The 23,111-nt window shown below is 35.6% G+C and overlaps 1 protein-coding gene across 2 annotated transcripts in view; it reads left to right on the top strand.

Annotated features, from left to right (window-relative positions):
* Nucleotides 1-23,111, top strand: part of cadm4 (cell adhesion molecule 4) — a 284,937-nt gene that overhangs the window by 138,012 nt on the left and 123,814 nt on the right. The gene's annotated exons all lie outside the window — the stretch shown is intronic.

Below are 23,111 nucleotides of genomic sequence, written 5' to 3' on the forward strand. Positions count from 1 at the left end.
CATTACCTTATTCTTTATGAGCATTAAAGGATTTAAACATTTTTCTTTAAATTGTTTTTTTTCCTATTGTTTAAAATTAAATGAAAATAATTGATAAATTAAAATAAGTGTTTCATTTCTCTCCATAGAAAAAGCATTATAATGATCTTATTTTCTTTTTGTTATTGCTACCATGGCAAGGAACAACTTCCAGTTGTTAGCGTTAGCAACTTTGCGCTCCGGAGTGGAGGAAGCAAACGAACCATGCTAATCTAGCGCCAACGAGTTTGTTTAATCGAAAATCCTTCTTATGTTTTTTTGACCACAGAGCCAGAAGGAAAAAAAGGACGAATAGAAAAAAAATGTACAAGGACGCTTTAGTGTGTACTGACAATTTTTCCGCGCCGCTAATTTGCTAATCGAATTGAGTCCCAGACTTGCTTGGGGAAATTCTTTGGAATAAGGCAGTATAAATAACATTTTAGGGTGGTGTGGTTGTTTGTGTCTTTGGAGATATCAGAATTTTTAATTTTTGCTACGAAATAATAACTGGGGGGTATTGTTAAATGTTTTGTCTTTGTTAATAAAGTATAAGTCTACTAAAATGAAATGATCTGCATTTTATATAGCGCTTTTCAAGTCAATGACTTCTCAAAGCGCTTTACAATGTGCTCCACATTTCCCAAGCATAACCCAAGCATGCAAAATGGTGCATTCATGTCCTTCCACAATGTTGGCAATTTCAATTTTCTTCAAAAATATCCATTGTTGTTAAATTGTTTTTGGGCGCTTAATGATTGTAAATGAAGAATTAAGTCTCATTAATCATTTCAAAGAAGTTTACAAACCCTTCCTGCTAATTGTTAAAGATACGCACACAAAATGATGTATTTGTGAATTTTCACATTTGGGTGATTTCAGTTTTCTTTGTTTTAAGACCGTTTAAGCAAAAATAACCATTTTCAGGGTTGGGTAGGGTTACTTTAACTTGATTACTTTCAATTACTTTTGGATTACTCCAATACCAAATATGCTGATAAAAGACAAAATAAACTAAATATGAATAAAATGACTAAATTTTGTGCAGGCTCGGGGAGTAACGGAATACATGGAACGGCAAAAATGATGTTGGCAAGCTGTTTGGATTTATTTTCATTTTGTTTCTGTCGCATTTTATGTTAGTTTTGCCAGAGATCAAAGAGATCAAAGCCAGGAGAGAAAGCTTACCACGTGTTGTGAGTCATCATTTTATTCATATTTAGTTTCTTTTGTCTTTTATTAGCATATTTGGTATTGGAGTAATCCAAAAGTAATTGAAAGTAATCCAGTGAAAGTAACCCCACCCAACCCTGCTTATGACTTTTTAACCCGAAAAAAAAAGCCAGTTGATTTGGGTTGAAATCACATATGTTGCTAATTACTTAAGCTAGGCATGCAAAACGGTGCTTTCACATTCTTTTACAATGTCAGGATTTTCAGGTGTCTTTGTTTTAATGACTTACCAAGCAAAATTACATCAATTTCGCCAGTTGTGTTTAATCCAAATCACAGAGTACGCTAATTGCTAAAGCTAGACATGCAAAACGGGGCTTTCACAATGCGGGTAATTTGAGTTGTCAGTGTTTTATGACTTTTCGAAACCCCCCAAAAATCTATCTCACAGGCTGTTTTTGATTGAAACCACAAACATTTGCTAACTGCTATAGCTCGGCATGCTAAAACGGTGCTTTCAGATTTTGTCATAATGTCAGGATTTTCCGTTGCCGCTTGTCATTCTGGTTAAAGAACTCATAAAACAATTTCCGAATGCAAAACGGTGCATTTGTGACATTTCAGTTTTATGACTGTTGATTTATCGTTCTTCGGTCGTCGTATCGGTCTGCTGTAATCGAAAGGTAATCCATTAGTCAGGCCTGATGTAAAATACATTTATGTAGTCATGTCGGTTTCTGCAACGTTATTATTATTATTATATTTGAATAAGGATCAAATTCAGATATAAAATTAACAAATTGGACAAGAAATTGAGGGTCTTAAAAATAAAGGTAGCAAATTGTCCTGCCCCTTCTTCATAAATGCTTGAACTTATTTGCATTGGTTTTTCATAATCAATGTCATAACTCTTTTTACCACTAGTGTTGCTATATATTCATTCTTTTGCCCTGGTAACGATTGTGTGTTATTTGCGTTAAGACGGTCGTTTTTATCTCAACACGTGAACGCGTCTTGACACTCGATGGAAATTGAAAAGTAAATTGCTTACAAAATGGAGGGCAAGCACTTGTCACGCCGATTCCTTCCCGGCTCTCGCGGTTAAAAAAACCATGCAAATGATATGCAAATGAGATGCAAAGCGAGTAGGGGGCGGCGGTTTCCGCGTCGTCATGGAGATGATACAAGTTGACTACGTTTTAGGACCCGACAGTTGGTTCCATTGACTGCCATAGACCTCAAGTTTTCCATCAAGGTTGAGTACTGATAAGAAATTTTGTTAAGTAAGCCAATAAGAATTGCATTGAGTTCAAAGACTTGAAACTAGAATGGCTGTGCGCCATAAGAGCTTTACCTGCGTTTTCGACACGAAAGCATTTTCGGGTGCCATTTCCCTTTTTGGTATTTTCACATCGAGAGCGACTTACCTGATTGGTTGTAAAAGATTGAGATCCTGGCCAAACTTTTTCTAGTCATAGTGAGTAAAAAAATCTCTCTGAAAAGGCAAAACCAAAAACACATAGCTTTTTTTGGTCAGTTTTCACATCTGGGGTAACCTCCTACCTGTTATCCTGACCAGGAGAATGGAATGTCTTTTTGGAAAAAATGCTGAGTCATTAAAACCAAAAACCCTTAATTGACTTTGGCATTTTCTCACATATTGGTCAACCCTTCTAACTGCCCGCAAGACATTGTGTTGAAATTGAATGTTCTGGCCTGGAAGAGGGGAATGTTTTTCTGAACAAACTGCTGAGTCAGCCGTTTTGGGCATTTTCTATATTTGGGGTAACCTACCTAACTGCCAAAAAAGATGGTGTTGGTATTCAATGTCATTCTGGCCTGGCAGAGTGTCTTTCTTGGAAAAAAGGCTGAGTCAACAAAGCCAAAAGTGCTGAGTCAGATTTCTTTTGCCAATGATACATTTTTAATGGTCATTTTTGTGATATTTTTTTTCAATCATTAACAGGTTTTGTTATTTTTTTTACTTTTCTCCAGTTACTTCCACATTTCAAAATAATAATTTGTTTTTCAATATTACATGTTCTTAAAATTTGAATGAACTAACTATTCATTAAATGTATTGTTTTTCGATATCTTACGTAAATGAGTGGTCTTTTTAAATCTTAAATAGAGTGAATTTTAAAATTGTAAGTTTCCCAATTTTTGTTTTTCCCCCCTTAAATATTTTTTAAAGTCATCTAAATCTTTTTGGTATTTTCTAATTTGATTTTCATATTATTAGTTTGTTTTATTTTGATTAATAGATGCATATAAATATATACATTTTTTTATTCATCTACATATAGACTCTATTTCATCCCATATGAAAAAACAGCACCAACATGCTATGTAGCATCCTAATTAGCATATCGCTAACTGCTAATTATAAATACAAGAGAGTAACGATGTTAAAATCGTAATTTGCTCGGTGGTTCGGGGCTATTGCACACTTTAATTGGATAGCCATGCTAATGGTCGCTCGTGATTAGCAAAAGAAGCCCTAAGCTAGCAAAAAACAGCCAACAAAAAAAACACAAAGTCCTTACGGAAAACTTCCTCATAATGACAACAGAATAAAAGACAATTACATTTTGTGCTTTAAAAAACAACAAAAGCATCGCCGCTAGCTATGCTAATTCGATTGCTACGATCAAATAGAAGCTGTGGTGTCATAGCGCTTGTAATAATGTTTATATTCACTCAAATAGTTCTTTTAGCACCCCATGAATCTATACTCACTGGCATGTTTTCTTGATCCTCTGCAAAGAACACCCTTTATTGTTATAATAGTGTGAATATTTTAGGACAAACATTTTTGCAATAAAACAAAACAGAAAAATGACACTCAGTCACGAGAATTTTGAGATTGTGACCTAGTAAACTTCTCCGATATGTTAATTGGATTACTATGAATAATCGTCAAATTGAAGGTTTTTACATATTTTATCTGTATTAAGTATTGATTTATTATAAATTATTTACAATTACCCAAATTGATCAGTTTCACCAAAAAATACTATACTCACTGGCATGTTTTCTTTATCCTTTGAAAAGAATATTTGTATTAAAATAGAAGTCTGCATATTATGATTTGGTAAATTTTCCTGGTAATTTCATATTATATCTACAAAAATCTGGTCAGGGTTTTTTTTTCAGGTAGAGTTGGGGTTTATCGAGGTCTTGCATTTAATTCATCCCACGGTTGGCACAAAAAATATGGATTATCAATGGCATTTTCTTTATCCTCTGAAAGGAATACTTGGACTGACTTTGTACAGCTTCCTGCCGTTTTAAATATAATACATTTATGTAATTATTACATAACCTGGTTGGGTTTTTTTAAAGGTAGAAGCGGAGTTTCAGAGGCACATTTATCCCACGGCGGGCCCAAAAAAATGTGGATTATCAACGGCAATAATTCTTTATCCTCTGAAAGGAATACTTATATTGACATGGTACAGCTTCCTGCTATTTTAATTATAATACATTCATACATATTACAAAACCGGGTCGAGGTTTTTTTAAGGTAGGAGGCATATATATACCCCACGGTTGGCCCAAAAAATAATTATACTTTTGGCAAGTTTTCTTGATCTTCTGAGAAGAATCTTTATATTATGTTATAATTTGGGTTATTTTATCAGATGATTTAGATATAACTTTAGATTCGTTTTTCTAAATCCAGGCAGAGTTTGTAAGTGGGTGCGATGTTTCTGAGGTGTCGTTTTTATGAATCCCAAATGCACTCGAGTTATGCGCAAAAATACTTATTCTATCTCCAATATTTCAATTCAATTGTCACGATTGAGCATCAAAAACGAAGGCGTTACAGTGTTACAACACTTATATTACATTTATTACTACTTTTTATATTGTGACTCAAGTTTATTTCTCAGCTCAAAGATTCTCACTGTCATGTTTTTCCGAACAAAAAAAAACATCTCACGTTATTACTGGTGATCATAGTTCCCCCAAAATTCTCTGATATTTTACATTCAGACTCCAAAAAAATCTCTATAATGACTGGCATGTTGTATTTGAAAAGAAGATATATTACTTTTATTAGAAGATGATGAATTGGTTTAATGTCTCCGATGTTAAAAATTATCATTGTGAAAGCTTGTGTTATAACACATGTCATATTATTTCTACAGTGGAACCTCGGTTCTCGACCATAATCCGTTCCATTTCTTTGTACGAAAACCGATTTGTACGATCACCGAAGTCGTTTTTTCCCATTAAAAGTAATGTAAAATTGTTTTAATCCGTTCCAACACCCTAAATGTTTACCACGAAAGTAAACATGAAGCTAACCCAGGCTAATCATACGTTCGCGTTAGCGTAATCTTCCGTACGAAAGATTACGCTAACATAAACGTGTAAAAATAAAAAATCTGGTCGTTTACAAGTCATTTAGCACCCGGGTCTCCGCAACAAGTGGTGAGCGGTTAAAGGATAAAGAAAAGAATTATGAGTAGGATTTCTTACCTTGGCGGTTGTCTGCAGATGCCATGCTGTATTCCTGAAAGAAGGGAAACTCGCACACCTTCTTCATATTTTGCTATTATTTCTTTCTTAAATGCAATAGTTGTACGCACTACTCCTCTTTTTTCACCTGTAGCAACTTTGCTACTTGCACCAACCTTCTTCCGAGGCATAATTAGGAGTTAAAAAACTCCCTTCACCGCTCTTGAAAAACGAAAGCAGAGAAGGAGTGCGCGTTGCCGTGACAACAGTTCTTCACGAGGGGTGGGGGCAATCTACACTCGTACGCCGCTCAGCATCGCCCCTAGCGTACCGGCGTTCGAACTCTGATTTTTTGAACGAAAAGCGAAGCAAGAATTTCTCGAAATTTTTGGTCGGGAACCGATTTGTTCGAACAGAGAGGCGTTCGAAAACCGAGGTTCCACTGTATTTCGTAAAATTGATAAAAATATCTGGGATGTTTTCTTTATCCCCTGAAAAGTGGACATTACCTATATTATGAAACAGGAAATAATGACGTGGTTTATTTCTCCATTATTTCATACCATTACCTTGAAAGCTTTCACAGTGTTATAAATATTCGTAAAAGTGTTAATATTCATTCAAATTGATACAAATATTTGTACCCACCACATGTCTCTTTATCCTCTGAAAAGAATCTGTATTTTACTTATGTTATGTGAAGACTGGTGATTGTGACTTGGTAAAATTATCGGATGTTTTATCTCATTAGTCTAAACATGTGGGCAGAATTTTGGCGTTGGGGCGGGGCTTATTGGGCGATAAGAAGTTGCTTCTGTTTTTTGTTTTTGTTTTATTGTTTTCATCAATCGGAATTGTACTCGTGTTACGCGCACAGAACTGATAGTCTTTTTTATTTTCTAAGACGTAATATGTTTCCTTTGGTGTCGATTTTCCGTGTACGAAGTGTGAAATGGGATTAGGCCAGCCAATTTCCATATATAGAAGTCATTTCCTGTTAGTGGCAATGATCAGTTCCTTTATGAATTTGCATATGTATGAGATGGATATTTTTTTTAACAAAAGATAATATCGAAGGGATCTCGCCGGCCACAACCGGAGAAAAATGAGAGCTCATGCATAATAAAACCGTTAATTTTTTATTTTATTTTTTTTACCCCTCTTGTACTTGAGGGGAGGTCAGAAATATATATCTTTTCTGGGATATAATTCATATTAAATCATTTGTCAGTTTAATAAAAAAAAATAATAACGTACAGTATTTTGCTTGCAAACACAGGATATTTTAATGTATATTGTTTCTGAAAAAGGAAATAGCTAATTTGTCAATATTTAGATGTATCTCAATTATTGAAAGATTAGTCATCATTTGTCAAACTAACTTATTTATTAGTTATTTTTTACAAACATTGTTTTTAATATTTTGCTAGGTAAATGAAAAAATAAATATTATTATTAATTAATACTAAATATTTAGTAATTGTTTTTTCAATTTTAAAAATATATTTTGCAATGAAATAATGAGTAAATAATTGATAATATTTTCTGATTTACACATTTTTATTTTTTTGCCCTAAAATATATATATATATATTTGAATGTATTATGTTGATGTAAAAATGAGATAAAATATTTTGTCAAAATAATCAATTTTGCATTTTCCCATAAAATATACATAGTACTTATATATATATATATATATATATATATATATATATATATATATTGTTATATAAAATTGTTTTTAAAACGAGCAATTTAATTTCTCAAAACAATTGATAGTTTTCGATAATTTTTTTTTAATGTTTTTTCATTTAAAAAAGGACCCATTTAATTTGTTATAATAAAACATATTCTTTAAATATACACATCATATTTAACTTAATTTTATATTTAAAAAAAAAGGTGAAAGCATTTTAAAAAATAATAGATGTTTTTTTAAGGCCTCTAATAAAATACCACGATTGTTTATCCTATATATATATATATATATATATATATATATATATATATATATATATATATATGATTTATCTATTAATTATTTTTTTGCTCTTTTTCCAATTTGCTGCTAACCGATTAGCGACATGTTGTTTCCTTCTTTTTTTGGGTGCATTTTTTGGGTGCTAAATCGTTATCAAGGATTTTTTATTTTAGAGAATACAAATATTCCCACTCTAGCTCAGCGGTTACGGATTACGCCTTCAAGACTGGGTTTTGTGTTTCATAAAATACAAATATGAATATTTAACAGTGAACGTTGAATTTTCTTCATGCACCACCCAAAAACATTGGTTGTAATAAAACTGTCTTCCTCCAGTAGTTTTATGTTTTTGTGAAATAGTTCACGCTTAAAATGTTATTTTTCGACTATTGTCGTACAGTAGATCACCAGGATACGACATTAATTTGTTCTAAGGCGGGAATTGCAAAGTGAAATAGTGCAGGAGATACAGACCTATACTAATGCATAGCTAATGATCCCATACCCCAGTTACAACAGATACAGTCATTAAAATAACAAAATAGTAATGTAATATGACTAGATAGTTGTAATATACGTGCATACAATTATAAAACTTCATAAATAAATATTTGTCTAAAGGACAAATAGATAGATAGATAGATAGATGAATAGATTTTATTCATCCCGCAGGGAAATTCACAATGATATTTTATCTATCTTCTGTGTCACACAGTTTTACCTGGTATAATGGAGTTAGTGGGTGGATGCACAGGGGTAAAGAGTCAACAAATTAAAATTAAAACTGATTTTAAACTGATTTCCTTCCTTTCTTTATTTTTAACAATACTCCCAATCGTTGATTGGTTACAGCCATGTGACGTAGCGAGGCTAACAATACGAGTATTTTTTTTCGTATTTCTTGATGATCGCAAGATTGGACTCCAGGGTTATCATGTTTTTGCTTCTCTCTTTGGCATCGCTGCTTGCTTACATGATATACAGAAATTACAGTATAATAGCGCCGTTGTGATGTTATAACAGAGCACACGAGAGAGAAAGGTATTCTGGGATGTGGTTTAGCAAATAGAATATCGGAATCTTCATGATGATGCAAACCAATAGCAGAGCAGATTTTTACATGATGTCGGCCATTGATAGACATGCATATTTGAGACGTAACTTTTGTACATTTCGGGAACACAAAATAATTTGTAGTTCATGTATTTTAGGGAAAATGCCATAATGAGGGACTGAAAAAAACAAAGTAAACCATCTTAAGGTGGGGTCGCCCTATCATGGTGTTTACTGTACATGTACTTTATATTCTGCGATCTTGTTGACACCATATGGTGAGGTAAATGCCATAAAGAGGGTTTGGAAAAAAAAAACATTGTTTCCCCCACTGTAAAGTGAAAACGTGACAAGGTGGGGCCGCCATATCCCGGGCCATGACTGTATTTTCCTCACACTGTCCCTTTAAGAACAGCTGAATGTTTTTATTGGCTCTTTTTTTGGGTGGAAAGCCCCATTCGGCCCAACCTCACCCGGAACATACCTTCAGTGACCCCGAACTCAATGCTAATTTAAATACCAGTATTGTTTGATAAGGGCCTTGAGAGGGATGGGTGCCACCAGGCTGTACTTGCCCAAGACCTACCACAGGAAATGGTGCCCCTACGTGGTTAAGGGATCCAACCAACCAAGCAAAGAATAAATCTTTGATAACAGTTTTTCAATCTTATACTGTTACTTCATTCTTGAATCGTCATCAGTTCTGATACCAAGACTACTAACCCCTAAAAAAATATATTCCTTTTAAAATCAACCTAAGAATAGTTCGATATTTCTTCAGGATAATGCCTGCATTTTTTTCAGAAATAATCATTTTAGTATTGTCACACGTTGCTGCCCATCAATGCTGAGGTCTAGCTAACCTCTGAAGAACGAGATGGCGCCTTACACTGAAAAACAACGGCGACCGCACGATGAAGGTGCTGTATCTGAGTCAGATCCAGGAGGCTTCTCCTACTACTGATACTCATGGACACCAGTATTTGTTTCATTTGGGGAAGCAAACACCTACTCCAAAAACCAGACCGAGAGGGATGGGTGCCACTACGCTGTTCTTGCCCAAGACACACCACAGGATATGGTGCCTCTTCGACCCTAATGGTTAAGGGATCCAACCAACCAACCAACCAACCAATAAATCTTTGATAACAGTTTTTCAATCTTATACTGTTACTTATTATTAATAATCCACCTAAGAATAGTTGGATATTTCTTCAGGAAAATGTCTGCATTTTTTCAGAAAAAATCATTTTACTATTGCCACACGGCGCTGCCGATCAGTGCTGAGGTCCAGCAAACCTCTGAAGAACAGGATGGCGCTTTACACTGAAAATAAACAGCAACCAGATGATGAAGGTGTTGTATCTGAGTCAGATTAGGAAGGTTCTCCTGCTACTGATATTCATGGGAACCAGTACTATCTGTTCAATGTGGGGAAGAAAACAACCAAACCCCTACTCCAAAAACCAGCCTGGAGAGGGATGGGCACCACCAGGCTGTTCTTGCCCAAGACACACCGCGAGAAGTAGTGCTCCTACGACCCTAGCGGTTCAGGGATTCGTGTACCGTTTCCTGGGGCAATAATTGGTGGAGACGAAGCCGGCAAGGAAAAATCAGCAACTCCTCCCTGAAACGGTAAGGGTATCTCGCGGGTGACCTCCGACACAATGGAGCGGGAAAACAACGGCGAGAAATTGCTGATGCATTGTGGGCCGTCACCCGGCCATCGTGGGAACTGTGTTACGTCGTTTCTTTTTTCTTTCTTCTGTTTTTTGCTATTCTGCTCCGTCAATACGGAGCAGCCCCACCGAGGGACGGGGGATGAATACGCGATCCTTTTTTTTTTTCTTAGACCGAAGGCTTTTCATGCGCCGACGATCTCTCGGGATTTTCAGATTCAGTTTGTGTGTGTACTCGAGTAGTTGAGACCTCCTTGGGAGAGTTTTTAAATTCAGGTTTGAGTTACTTTGGTTTTGCTTAGGTTTAAGCAATCAAACTGATTTTATATAGTATTTATCAAGTTACTGTTTGAAGAGGGCTTTGTTCTTTCTTGCTGCTTCGTGGTATCACTCAGAATGAAGCGTTTTGTCATCATATATTTGCTCATTTACTGATAGTTGCATGGGCTTTATTCATTTTGGTCTTGTCTTGGTGTCACAAGACGTGGATTGTCTTACTGTAGGCTTTATTATGTTTTGGCCTGCTCCTGGTTTCAAGAGGTCCCTGATGTCACAAGTAACTAGTGGCGTGGCGTGTTACCTATAGTTTTCATATAATCACTTATTTCTTATCTTCTTCACTATTGGCTTGATTCTTTTTGGGCCTTTAACTGTTGTGGCGTGGTCGAGATAGTTATCTTATATTAACTCATTTACAAATATTGGCCACCTCATGGTCCATGTAAGAAATTGATAAGACATGTAGGGTACATGATTGATATAATTATACTGGTATACGAACTCATTTTACAATTTTTACTTTAGGATTCATTCTTTGTGGCCACTTCCTGGTGTCACAAGAGACATAAAGTCATACTATGGGCTTTTATTACCTCCTCGTGGTGAAATACGATATGTAAGATCTTTCTATTGACCTCGTTATTTTTGGCTTGCTCTTGTTAACGCGAGATGTTTACTATCATTACCTGAGATTTCAATATTTTTTAGTCTGTTGTTAGTGTCACAAGACACATAAGGTCTTGTTATGGGCCCATTCCTTATAGCCTTCTCCTGGTGTCTCAAGACTTGGGTGTCACAGGACGTGATGGGTGAGTGCAGATATAGATAGCATATATTGATTTATGTAATAATATTTCAAGGGATTTCATTCTTTTTGGCCTCTTCTTTGAACAGAATAAGGATGTCACAAGACGTTTAGGGTGCATGGCACATATAGTTACCATATATATATATATATATATATATACACCTTCAATTTCAGACTATAGAGCGCACCTGATTATTAGCCGCACCCACCACATTCCGGGAGGACAACCGATTTTGTACACACACAAGCCGCACCTGTATATTAGCCGCACGCGCCCACATTGAAAAACCGCACTACGAACACGAAATCAACCCATACCCGATACAGTCCAAAAAACACAGCCGGGAAATTGAACAGAAAATGATACCGGTACTTAAAATTTAATGCAGACCCGCAGAGTCCAGGTGCTCGTTGAAAGTAATCCAAGGATAAAAGTGTATATTTCCAAAGGTAAGGGTGGGAAAAATATATATCCACTATTGTCGGCCGCGTCCACAAAAACGTCTCACCTTTACTCCACTTCTCGTCAGCCCGCATTTGCCCCGCCCCTTCTTTCTCATTTGCTCGTACAAAACATATCAGAATAAGTTTCTAAAATAAATATATTACAAAAATATACAGTTGCAAATAAATATTATACATGGTTACACATATTTACAAAGAAAGACGGTACACAGAGAGAGTTTTCAAAGCTTTAATAATAATATTATAACTTTCATCCCAAACCGTGCCTGTGAAGGGTAGCAAAACGCTACTAGCAACACGCTCGCAACACAGTAGACAGCTATGTTAAAAAAACATACTGCACTTTAGCAAGCACAGTAAATCGTCCTCATCTCCCTCCTTATAACTGACGTCATCAAAGTCGTCTTCCTTCAGTATAGGAAAGAGGCTTTGTCATGTAGAAGTCGTCCCACGCTCCCTTATTCAATAACACGCCAGCACCACGCTCTCAAAGTAAAATTTACGTGAGGTAGCTGTTTCCTTCTATATCGGACTGCTCGATTGCGTTTAACTTGAACGTTGCGTCATGTGCCTTTCTTTTTGCAATTTGTATGATGAGGATATGTCTACGCTAATTTAATTTGTGCACAAGCTAAGAAGTTGCAGTCTAAATCTTACCTTTTGTACTCGAGCCCCGCTGGCGGCCGTTAGAAAAATTACATAAATTGGCCGCATCACTGAATAAGCCGCAGGGTTGAAAGTTTGGGGAAAAAGTAGCGGCTTATAGTCCGGAATTTACGGTACTCATTTATCAGTATACCTATGGGCTTCATTCTTTTTGGCCTTTTCAGCCGGCTGAGATGGGAAGTTGCGTCGTTGCTATCATGGGCTTTTTCATGTTTATTTACAAATACATGTTCATTATGTTTTGTGTTTTGTTACCGAATGTTACATCTATTGCAGGGCAGCACGGCGGTGCAGTGGTTAGCGCATGTCTTGGGAACCTCCTGCGTGGGTTCAAATCCAGCTCCAGACTTCCTGTGCGGAGTTTGTATGTTCTCCCCGTGCTTGCGTGGGTTTTCTCCGGGCACTCCGGTTTCCTCCCACATTCCAAAAACATGCATTTCAGGTGAATTGGCCGGTCCAAATTGTCCCTAGGTGTGAATGAACAAGTGAGTATTCTGTCCCCGTGTGCCCTGCGATTGGCTGGCAACCAGTTCAGGGTGTCTCCTGCCCACTGCCCGATGATTGCTGGGATGGGCTCCAGCACCCCCGCGACCCTACTGAGGATAAGCGGTGTAGCTAATGAGATGAGATGAGACATCTATTGCAGCCTGGTCATCCTGGAATGGGGATTACCACTTATGAGGCCACTTCTCAAGGTTTCTTATTTTCCTCATGTTTAGAGTTTTTCCTTGCCTGCATGTCGGTTTCAGATCAGGGGATGGTTTAATTGTAGCCTGTGCAGTCCTTTGAGACATTTGTGATTAAGGCCTCTACAAATAAATGTGAATTAACTTGACCTGTGTCACAAGACTTGGGTCTCACAAGACATGAAGGGTGCTTAACATATATAGTATCATACATAACTATTCACTAGATACCAGCTTTACTATGGGCCTCATTCTTTTGGGCCAAATTGTGGTGTCACAGCAGGGTGTGTGAGGCATAGAGTTATCACATATTTATTCATTTGATAGTATATCTATGGTGTGGACCATAAGTCATATTTTGATCATGTTACTCTGCTGTCAATAAAATGCAAATCGGGTCGAGAGTGTAAATGTGTGATGTTACCTCCCGCATTTGTAAATTAAGCTTAAGTGTCTGATGTTCTGGATAAAACAAGGTGTGTTTGTACCCGTTTTTGTGACCTTTTCTGGACCATTTTCAGCATTTCGACCATTGTGGAGACCTATTAGAACATGTTGGCAGTCCTACTGTGTCTAGACTGAGTTTGTGTGTTTTTGTTTCGAGAAGCAGGGTCGATTAAAAAAAGAAATGATGACAGCCTGACGTAAGGGAGGCAAACATGGAGAAGAGGCAGGAGGCCGGCGTCACATCGCTTTCGATTCTCTGAGGCGAGTTGTATTGATGTTTTTCTTGTTGCTGCGGTTCGCGGCGCCAGCTGGGAGGGAACAAACGGCGTGTGCGCCGATACTTCCTCCCGTTAGCTCGATACTCTATGGCCAATTGGGACTCTGCAGGGCTCCCCCAGCAAAGAATCGCTCCAGGATTTGAAATCGCTCCTTTTTTAATTTTTGCATTCAATTTATGGCTGTTTCTTGTGTTGACCGAGATCATTTTTGCCATTCAGTAACTGTAGGGAATGTCCTCAAACATGCGGCCCTGGGGCCAATTGTGGCCCTTCGGTTGATATTTTAAGGTCCCTGCTTAATATGAAAGTTAAAGGGACAGTATGTTTTATTTGACCTCTAGTTTTCGCTGTATAGAGCACAAACGGCAATGACTCAAAGTGAGCATAAAGGACAATTTTTCTTCTCTTTTGTTTTACCACTCCTTTGTTTTAGGGCGGCAGTAGCTCAGGAGGTAGAGCGATCGTTTTAGGATTAAGGGATCCCAGTTCGAATCCCGGCTTGTCCGTGTTACATGTCGAAGTGTCCTTGGGTAAGACACTGAACCCCCAATACCCCCAATAAGCAGGTTAGCGCCTTACATGGCTGCACAGATCATGGCCGCTATTGGGAAATGTGAAGCACAATGTTCAGATTCAGATTCAGATTCAGATCTACTTTATTGTCATTCTAGTACACGTGTATACAGAACGAAATGTCGATGCATCTGACCCCCACAGTTTCCTTGAATGTACAGATATAAATAATGTTGTATTGTATTTTGGCTACGTATAGTATTTTACCATAGTGCCGATAATGCAAGAAGAGTAGCTAACCAGATGCGCAAAATGGGCAGTCAGGTTAACAAGTCAGGTACACAGTAACATTAACACTGTAACAATAACGCTGTAATTACAATAGTGCAGAGAGCAATGTGCAAGGAGTGGCAAGCTATAAAAAAAACTGCCAGTAGTGCAAAAGTCAGATTAGCAGCCGTTTAGATTTAAGTTAACTATATGTTAGATTGACCATTTAACAGTCTAATGGCCAGGGGGACTAGACTATTGCGGAGCCTGGTGGTCCTGCACCGCACACTGCAGTACCTCTTCCCAGAGGCTAGCAGAGTGAACAGTCCATGATGGGGGTGAGAGGGGTCCCCGGTAATGTTTTTAGCATGGGATAGGCAGTGCTTCTGGCCAATGTCCTGAATGGAGGGAAGTGTAGTCCCGATTATTTTCTCTGCTGTCCTCGTTACCCTCCTCACACTACCCCAGTCGGTAGCGCTGCAGCCTCCACACCACACAGAGATACAGCTGGTCAGGATACTCTCTATGGTGCCCCTGTAGAATGTAATGAGGGAGGGTGGGGGCAGGTGGGCTCTCCTCATCCTCCGCAGGAAGTACAGGCGCTGCTGTGCCCTCTTAACCAGTGATGCAGTGTTTACGGACCAGGTGAGTTTGTTTGTAATGTGCACCCCTAGGAACTTGATACTGCTGACAACCTCCACAGCCTTGTTGTTGATGCAAAGTGGGGCATGGTTGGGCTGGTTTTTCCTAAAGTCGACAATGATCTCTTTAGTTTTGTAAAGCGCTTTGGGAAGTCATTGACTTGAAAAGCGCTATAGAAATGCAGATCATTTCATTTCATTTCATTTACCACTCATTTTTTATTATGGGTACCCGTAGCAGCAAGATAGCTCCAGTAGAGGATAGTGTTTCTCGTTGTAATTGTATTTTTTTCTAGTTTTCAGATTCCGTAACCTTTCTTTCAATTAATCAGATAATCTATTCTTAAAAAGGGAGTTTTTTTTCCTCTAGCAGAATGTTTATTTTGCTACTTGTAATTGTATTATTCATAGTTTTAATATATTTGATCTTGTTTTTTAATAAAATCAGAAAATGTTTACCTAAAACAGACGCATTTTTCTTATAGAGAAATATATTAATAGTTTTACTTATTTTAATTTCGATTTTCTAGTTTATGTATACTCTAACTTATTTTTTCTTTCCTAAACCCTGAAAATGTATTTAATATATTTTCATATCAGGCTAAAGTTCATTAGTTTCACTATTTTTTATTGAATTTTTTATTTTATTTTTTTAACTGCAATTTTTTTATACATAAAATCAGGAAATGTATTCAATTTACTTTCTCCCATTTTGTCTGCATTTTTTCTAGTTTTTGATACTGGAACTGCCTGTTTTTTATTTTATAGAATTTTGCCAATTCTATCTTTTTGCTTTTCTTTTTTTTAAAGAAAATCTAAAAATGTATATATTTTATTTTATCATTAATCAGAAGGTTGATAGTTTTGACCATTTTTATTGTATATATTCTAGGTTTTAGATATGGTAACCATGTTCCTTCTTTATAAAATCAGAAAATTAATTCTTAAATTAGGAAACACTTTGTAATCTAGTTGAAAGTTAATCTTGCTCATTCTAATTTCAAATTTTCTAGTTAAAGATATTTCTTTTTTTTCGTTTATAATTAGAAAATGTATACATAAATTAGGTATTTTTTTCTTATGGAGAAAAATATTCACAATTTTACTCATTTAAATTGTTTTTTTTCTTGTTTTAATTTACTGTAACTTGTCGGTTTCATTTATTTTCTTATCGAGCAGAAGGTTGATAGTTTAACTCATTTTTTAAATGTATATTTTCTAGGTTTTAGAAACTTTTTTTCTATCAGAAAATACATATACAGTAATATATTTTCTTATCAAACAGAAGGTTAATTAATGGTGTTGCTCATTTTAATTCTATTTTCCGAGTTTGAAGATACAGTAACTTGTTTTTTTTCTGTAATTCTCAAAATTTGCAAAATGTAACTTTTTTTCATTGTATATACTATTTTTTGATTTCATAAACAAACTATGCCACAGATGGCAATGAACCATGATTATTTATTGATTTTTTTTTTCCGCAGAGCTCGGCGCTTTAATTTGACAGCGCTGTAAGTGAAACTTTTTACAAGCCCTAAGGAGAAACTTTTTTTTTTTTTCATTTCTTTTTTTTCTTTTTTTTTTTTACTGACTTATTTTTGTTGTTGTGTTTATAGCACTTTTAATAGCCAAGTGCTCACCACGAGAGCTCGGAGCCATTTTTCTCTCTTTTTTTTAACAATCATGTACATTGTCCTCTTGGGGGCCAAATTCATTTATCCTTGCAATCACATTAACAAAAAAAAGAAGTTCCATGGGGATATAATTATTTTTGATAAAGGTTTTTATGTTCTGCATAAATAATGATTAATTTAGTACAGAAATAATACTTAAAATGACCAATACTTTCCATCATGGAACAAGATTTTTTATATGATAAGGTGAAATAATAATGAGTTCATTTTTTTTCTGAATCGCTTATCTTTTTTAAGTTCATGAGTTGAATAATGATATGAAATAATAATTATACAAGTAAATAAAAATTATGTCCTATTATTCTTCTACCTATTACATCTTACCTTTTTTATATATTGTTTATATTATTGTAACTCTAGTAAATATACTTCTTAATAATAAACAAAATTATCTGTCAATGTAATGGGATTGTTTATTTTTACTTTAACATATATATATATGACAATTATGCCTTATATTTTCTTATTTTAATACGTTTATACTTTGTTCTTCTAGTACAATTCAAAAAAATATTCTTAAAAATGAGCCAAATCATCCGTCAGTGGAATACGTTTTTTAAATACCGTATTTTCCGCACTATAAGGCGCACCTAAAAGTCTTAATTTTTTTCAAAAGCTGACCATGCGCCTTATAATACAGTGCGCCTTATATATGGCTCAATATTAAATCGCAAGGTCTCGCAACTTACGCAACAGCCGCCGACTCGATTTTCCCCCGAACGTGGAGTAGTCCGCGGTGTATGCTGGGATTTATTTACCGGCGTTTCATTGGCTAACCAATGTGTCAATCGTCATTTGAATCGATCGCTATTGGCTAAAGTTATTCGGAGCCTCGGATAGGCTAGAGGGCCAAAACAAACCCTGCAATTGGCCGAAAAAGATGTGTCAATCATCCGTTAAATCAATCGCTATTGGCTGAAGTTATTCGGAGCCTCGGATTGGCTAGAGGGCCAAAACAAACCCAGCAATTGGCCGAAAAAGATGTGTCAATGATCCGTTAAATCGATCGCTATTGGCTGAAGTTATTCGGAGCCTCGGATTGGCTAGAGGGCCAAAACAAACCCTGCAATTGGCCGAAAAAGATGACTGAATAGCAAGCTTGCTAAACTACGCCATAAAGAAACATGTTTCATTAGTCTGTGTTTGTAAATATTTTACTCTCCTGGATTTACTACACTCACGGTTGTAAGAAGACCATGATTGCGTATCATTATTGAACGTGAGAACTTAGGTGAGCTATGCGGCTTTATAGTTTCCCGGTATCTTGTTTTAGAACGATCTTGATGTTGCTGTGATGAGTTGAGTGAATTAAACTCAATTCCAAGTGTTTATTGTCATATGCACAGTAAAGTTGCGAGCGAAAAAGAAAATAGAAACTAAGGAATGGTTGGCATTTCTTGAATCCTAAGACTTTAACCTTCCGAATGATATTTGAAATGACGCATTTGAGTGACATCGTACGGACACCGCATCCGCACGTGTCTACGACACATATTTGCTTCTTTGCAAGCTTTGGGAATGTTAAGGGGGTAATCAGTTGGACTGAATCATCTGACTGTTTTGTCGACGTTCCCATTGTAGCGCCTTATAATCCGGTGCGCCTTATCTATGGAAGATATAGGACCAAAAACTATTTTTCGGGGGTGCGCCCTATAACCCGGTGCGCCCTATAGTGCGGAAAATATGGTACTTTAAAAATTCTAACAATTTGAAAAAATCATTTTAAAGCCTGGTAGCTTAGTAAAATATTTTTAAAAAATAGTCTAATTTTGGAGCCAAACTATCCTGAAAACAATTCTATAATTTTTATGTATATGGATTAATTGTGCATGAATCAATTGTTAAATTAATCAATAAACAAACATTAAGTATTTTAAATGTAATCTAAATTTTTAAAGATATTCTGGTTATAACCAAATTATCTTGACTTGTTTTTGTGAATAATCTGAAAACATTTGATAAAATACACTATAAATTAAGTGAATTTAAAATTTAAATGTACAAAAAGCATTTATTCATCTATATTTTTCTGCAGCCTATTTTTTTTTTTTTTTGCCCTTTTCGTATGCCTCCATCCTCATCATCCAAGTTTTCATCAGGAGCGGAGCTTGTCTGGTTGCCGTGGGCAACACATAATCACCTCGGTTTCGAACACGGGGACTCGAGGGTCACGTGTTGCTTCAGGGACTCTCTCAGCCCACAGGCCAAATGACACTCTAGCGTTGAGTCGCGGTGCATTCGTGAACGTGGAAATTTCAAGGAGGCTGTGTTTGTGAGATCCGTGTTGCATTCCTGTACTCCGACTTGTGATGTTTTCCTCGTTTTTGAACGCTATTCGCTGCGAATGGCCTGTCCTTGTCAAGAACAAGTCCGTTCGATGTTGCGTATATCTTTCCAGACGGATACTCAACTATCGAGTAGTAATCGAAACCGATACCAAAAAACCATCAGGATATCAGATTTCATTTGAATGCTCATAAAATGGCCAATATAATGCAATACTGTATTATGCGGCACAGTTCTGAGGTCATGAGATCGAACCTTACTGTCTGGAGTTTGCATGTTCTCCGCATGCTTGCGTGGGTTTCCTCCGGGCACTCCAGTTTCCTCCCACATTCCAAAAACAGGCATGTCAGGTTGATTGGCTTTAAAATTATATTCAATTTATTTAATTTAGTTTTCAGGGTTTTTTTATTAGTTTAAATTATATAAAAAAATATACCATTTGCTTTATTTGGAATATTTGTTTTAACTTCAAGTAAATTTTCATGTCTGTTTTTTTTTTTAAATCCATTGATAAAAAATGAAATTCAACCTTAAAAACACCTTTTACACATTTTATTTAATTTTTATTTTAGTTTTTTTTTTATTATTTAAGATTCAAGTGCATTCATGTACATTATTTTCTCCTTTTATTTTTCATTTAAACATTTTTTGCGCCTCTTTAACTTTATAGATTTGAATTACATTCAACCTTCAAGAATGTTTTATGCCATTTGTTTTAATTATTTTATCTTTAAAATTTAGATAAATTAGAATAAATTAAATTTTAAAAGTATTTGGCCCCAAATTAACTTCATATATTAAAATGTTTTCGCATTTGTTTTGTTTGGGAAATTTATTATATATATATACAAAATATTTTCAAACCAATTATTTTGAACATTATATATTATTTTTCAAAATACAGCTAAATTTGAATGAATTGATTTTCTAAATGTTTTGGCTTCAATTCAAGTCCATATATTATTACATTTTTCACGTTAATCAGTTTATTTCTGATATTATACAGTTTTATTTTGAATTTAAGTTAAGTAAATTAACTTTTATTTCAAAATACCCTGATCCACAATTTGACTCCAATTAAAAAATGATTCAACTGAATTTCTTTGCCTCCACAATTCAGTTTATTCAGAGTATTATACTATTTTTAAAAATTCAAGATTAGTTTGTTGTTTCCAGTTAAAAAAATATTGAATATGAATAAAGTATCTATCTATCTATCTATCTATCTATCTATCTATCTATCTATCTATCTATCTATCTATCTATCTATCTATCTATCTATCTATCTATCTATCTATCTATCTATCTATCTATCTATCTATCTATCTATCTATCTATCTATCTATCTATCTATCTATCTATCTATCTATCTATCTATCTATCTATCTATCTATCTATCTATCTATCTATCTATCTATCTATCTATCTATCTATCTATCTATCTATCTTTCTATCTATCTATCTATCTATCTATCTATCTATCTATCTATCTATCTATCTATCTATCTATCTATCTATCTATCTATCTATCTATCTATCTATCTATCTATCTATCTATCTATCTATCTATCTATCTATCTATCTATCTATCTATCTATCTATCTATCTATCTATCTATCTATCTATCTATCTATCTATCTATCTATCTATCTATCTATCTAGGTTTGTTTTAAGTGTTGAATGAATTATTTTAAGAAAAAGCTCTGCTCATAATTACCTAACAGACTACTTTTATTTCAATGAGCTATCTGAAATCTGAAATCGTTCTCGCGTCTTACTTTACATTCAAATTCACCACCGTAACCTTCAATTCATCGACTTTTATGAAATCCCTTTTGACAGAGAAGCCATCACGGGAAAAAAAAGAAGAAAAAAACAAGAGTTTGATTCACTGGCGGCGCTCTTTGAGTTTCATCATTATCTTTTTGCGCCCCAAGAGTTCCCAGGTGGAGTGTTTTCACTTCGCCGTTTTTCTTTTTTTTTCGATTTGGCTCTACTTAGTGTCAAACGTCTGACAGCTTACTACCGAGAATAAAACACTCGGGCCAGACGTAATCCCCCCCTCCAAACACGACGGATTACAAACGATATCTAAACTAGCATCAAAGACACGTCTTTATGCGTCAGTAAGGTGCGTAAACAAGAAAAAACGGAAGTAATTATGTTATCGTGAGACTAAGCGCTGGCACTTCAAACATATAAATGCAAAAGTATATGCGTATAAAATACTCAAACTAGGAAAAAAAATCTAAAGTCTGGGGAACAAAACTCAAAGACAAGTCTTTATGCGCCAGATGACGTCGCAGTCGCAGAGATTATGTCACCGTAAGACTAAGCGCTAGCACTACAAAAAATCTACGCGAGAGAAACAAAAAACACTTAAAGTTGAAAAATAAATATCAAAGACACGTCTTTATTCACATCTTAAAGTCATGTAGAACTATTTCAATTTCAAGTTTGCTTAACTTTAAAATGTTACAAAAATAAACAAATTGATGCATGCAAAACTCTTTTCGTTACGCAAAGTGTATGTAACAGGAAATATGAACAAAATTAAACAAATTCATGCGTAACGAAGAAAGTTTCGCATGCATGAATAAATGAATAAATAACAATTTCATCACCAGGAAAGGCTACCAAAATTAGACAAATTCCCGTCCACAATTTTTCCCGATATGGAACGTTTATGTAAGGTTTATAAGACAATGTCTTCACCAGGAAACATGATCCAAATTAGACTAATTCACATCCACAGCTTTTCAGATACAGAATGTTTATATTATGTTTTTCAGCTGTGCTAACATTTGACAAATTAACGCGTCCAGAACTTTCTCTGTTATGTAACGTTCAGATACGGACGCTCCCCTACTTACAACCATACGACTTACGAAAAATGGTAGGTACAAACATTTTTTTTCGGAATGTCAAAAAATATCCGGACTTTGCTATAAGTTAGATCTTGTATTGTGTGCACCTTAGAGGACATTACTGTAGTGCTTCTTTCCGCCCCGTTGCGCTGTGAGAAGTCTCCTAGTAGCCACCCTGAAGAAAAAATCCGGCTTCTACTTCTAAAATCAATATGGTTGGTGCAAAGTGTAAAGAAGAGGCGAGCTGTTTCTTTTGAAATGAAAGTGGAATAAGAAAGCTTAATGCGGTTGAGAATATGGTTGGACCCCTTTTTTCAGCCACTTTCTACCACGGAGTCGGAAGTCTTCTAACTCTTGAAGCTCATCTTCCGAAAGTTAAACTTAACTTTATTTATCTTTATAGAGCATATTATTTTATGAAATGTTTATTTCTTTAGGAAAAAACAATACAGGTTACTTATATAAATCTTAAACATACATTCCATACAAAATATAGCACTGAAGAGACTTACAAACAAATTCAACTTACAAACGATTGTCCGGAACCTATCTCGTTCGTAATAGGGAAGAGTCTGTAACATTTTTCGTCACCAGGAAACGTTACCAAAATGAGACAAATTGCTAGGTCCAGATATTTTTTTCTTACGTAACAGTTATACATTTTTTGTCACCAGCCGTACTGAAATTCGACGGATCCATGCGTCTAGAACTTTCTCATTTATATGTTTTTCGTCACCAGGAATCATGAGTGAAATTACCGTAAATTCTGGACTATAAGGCGCACCTGATTATAAGCCGCACCCACCGCATTATACGCAAGCCGCACCGGTATATTAG

Source organism: Urocampus carinirostris, chromosome 2, assembly GCF_059441175.1.
Source record: "Urocampus carinirostris isolate Australia breed hairy pipefish chromosome 2, RoL_Ucar_1.0, whole genome shotgun sequence".
Lineage (NCBI taxonomy): Eukaryota > Metazoa > Chordata > Actinopteri > Syngnathiformes > Syngnathidae > Urocampus > Urocampus carinirostris.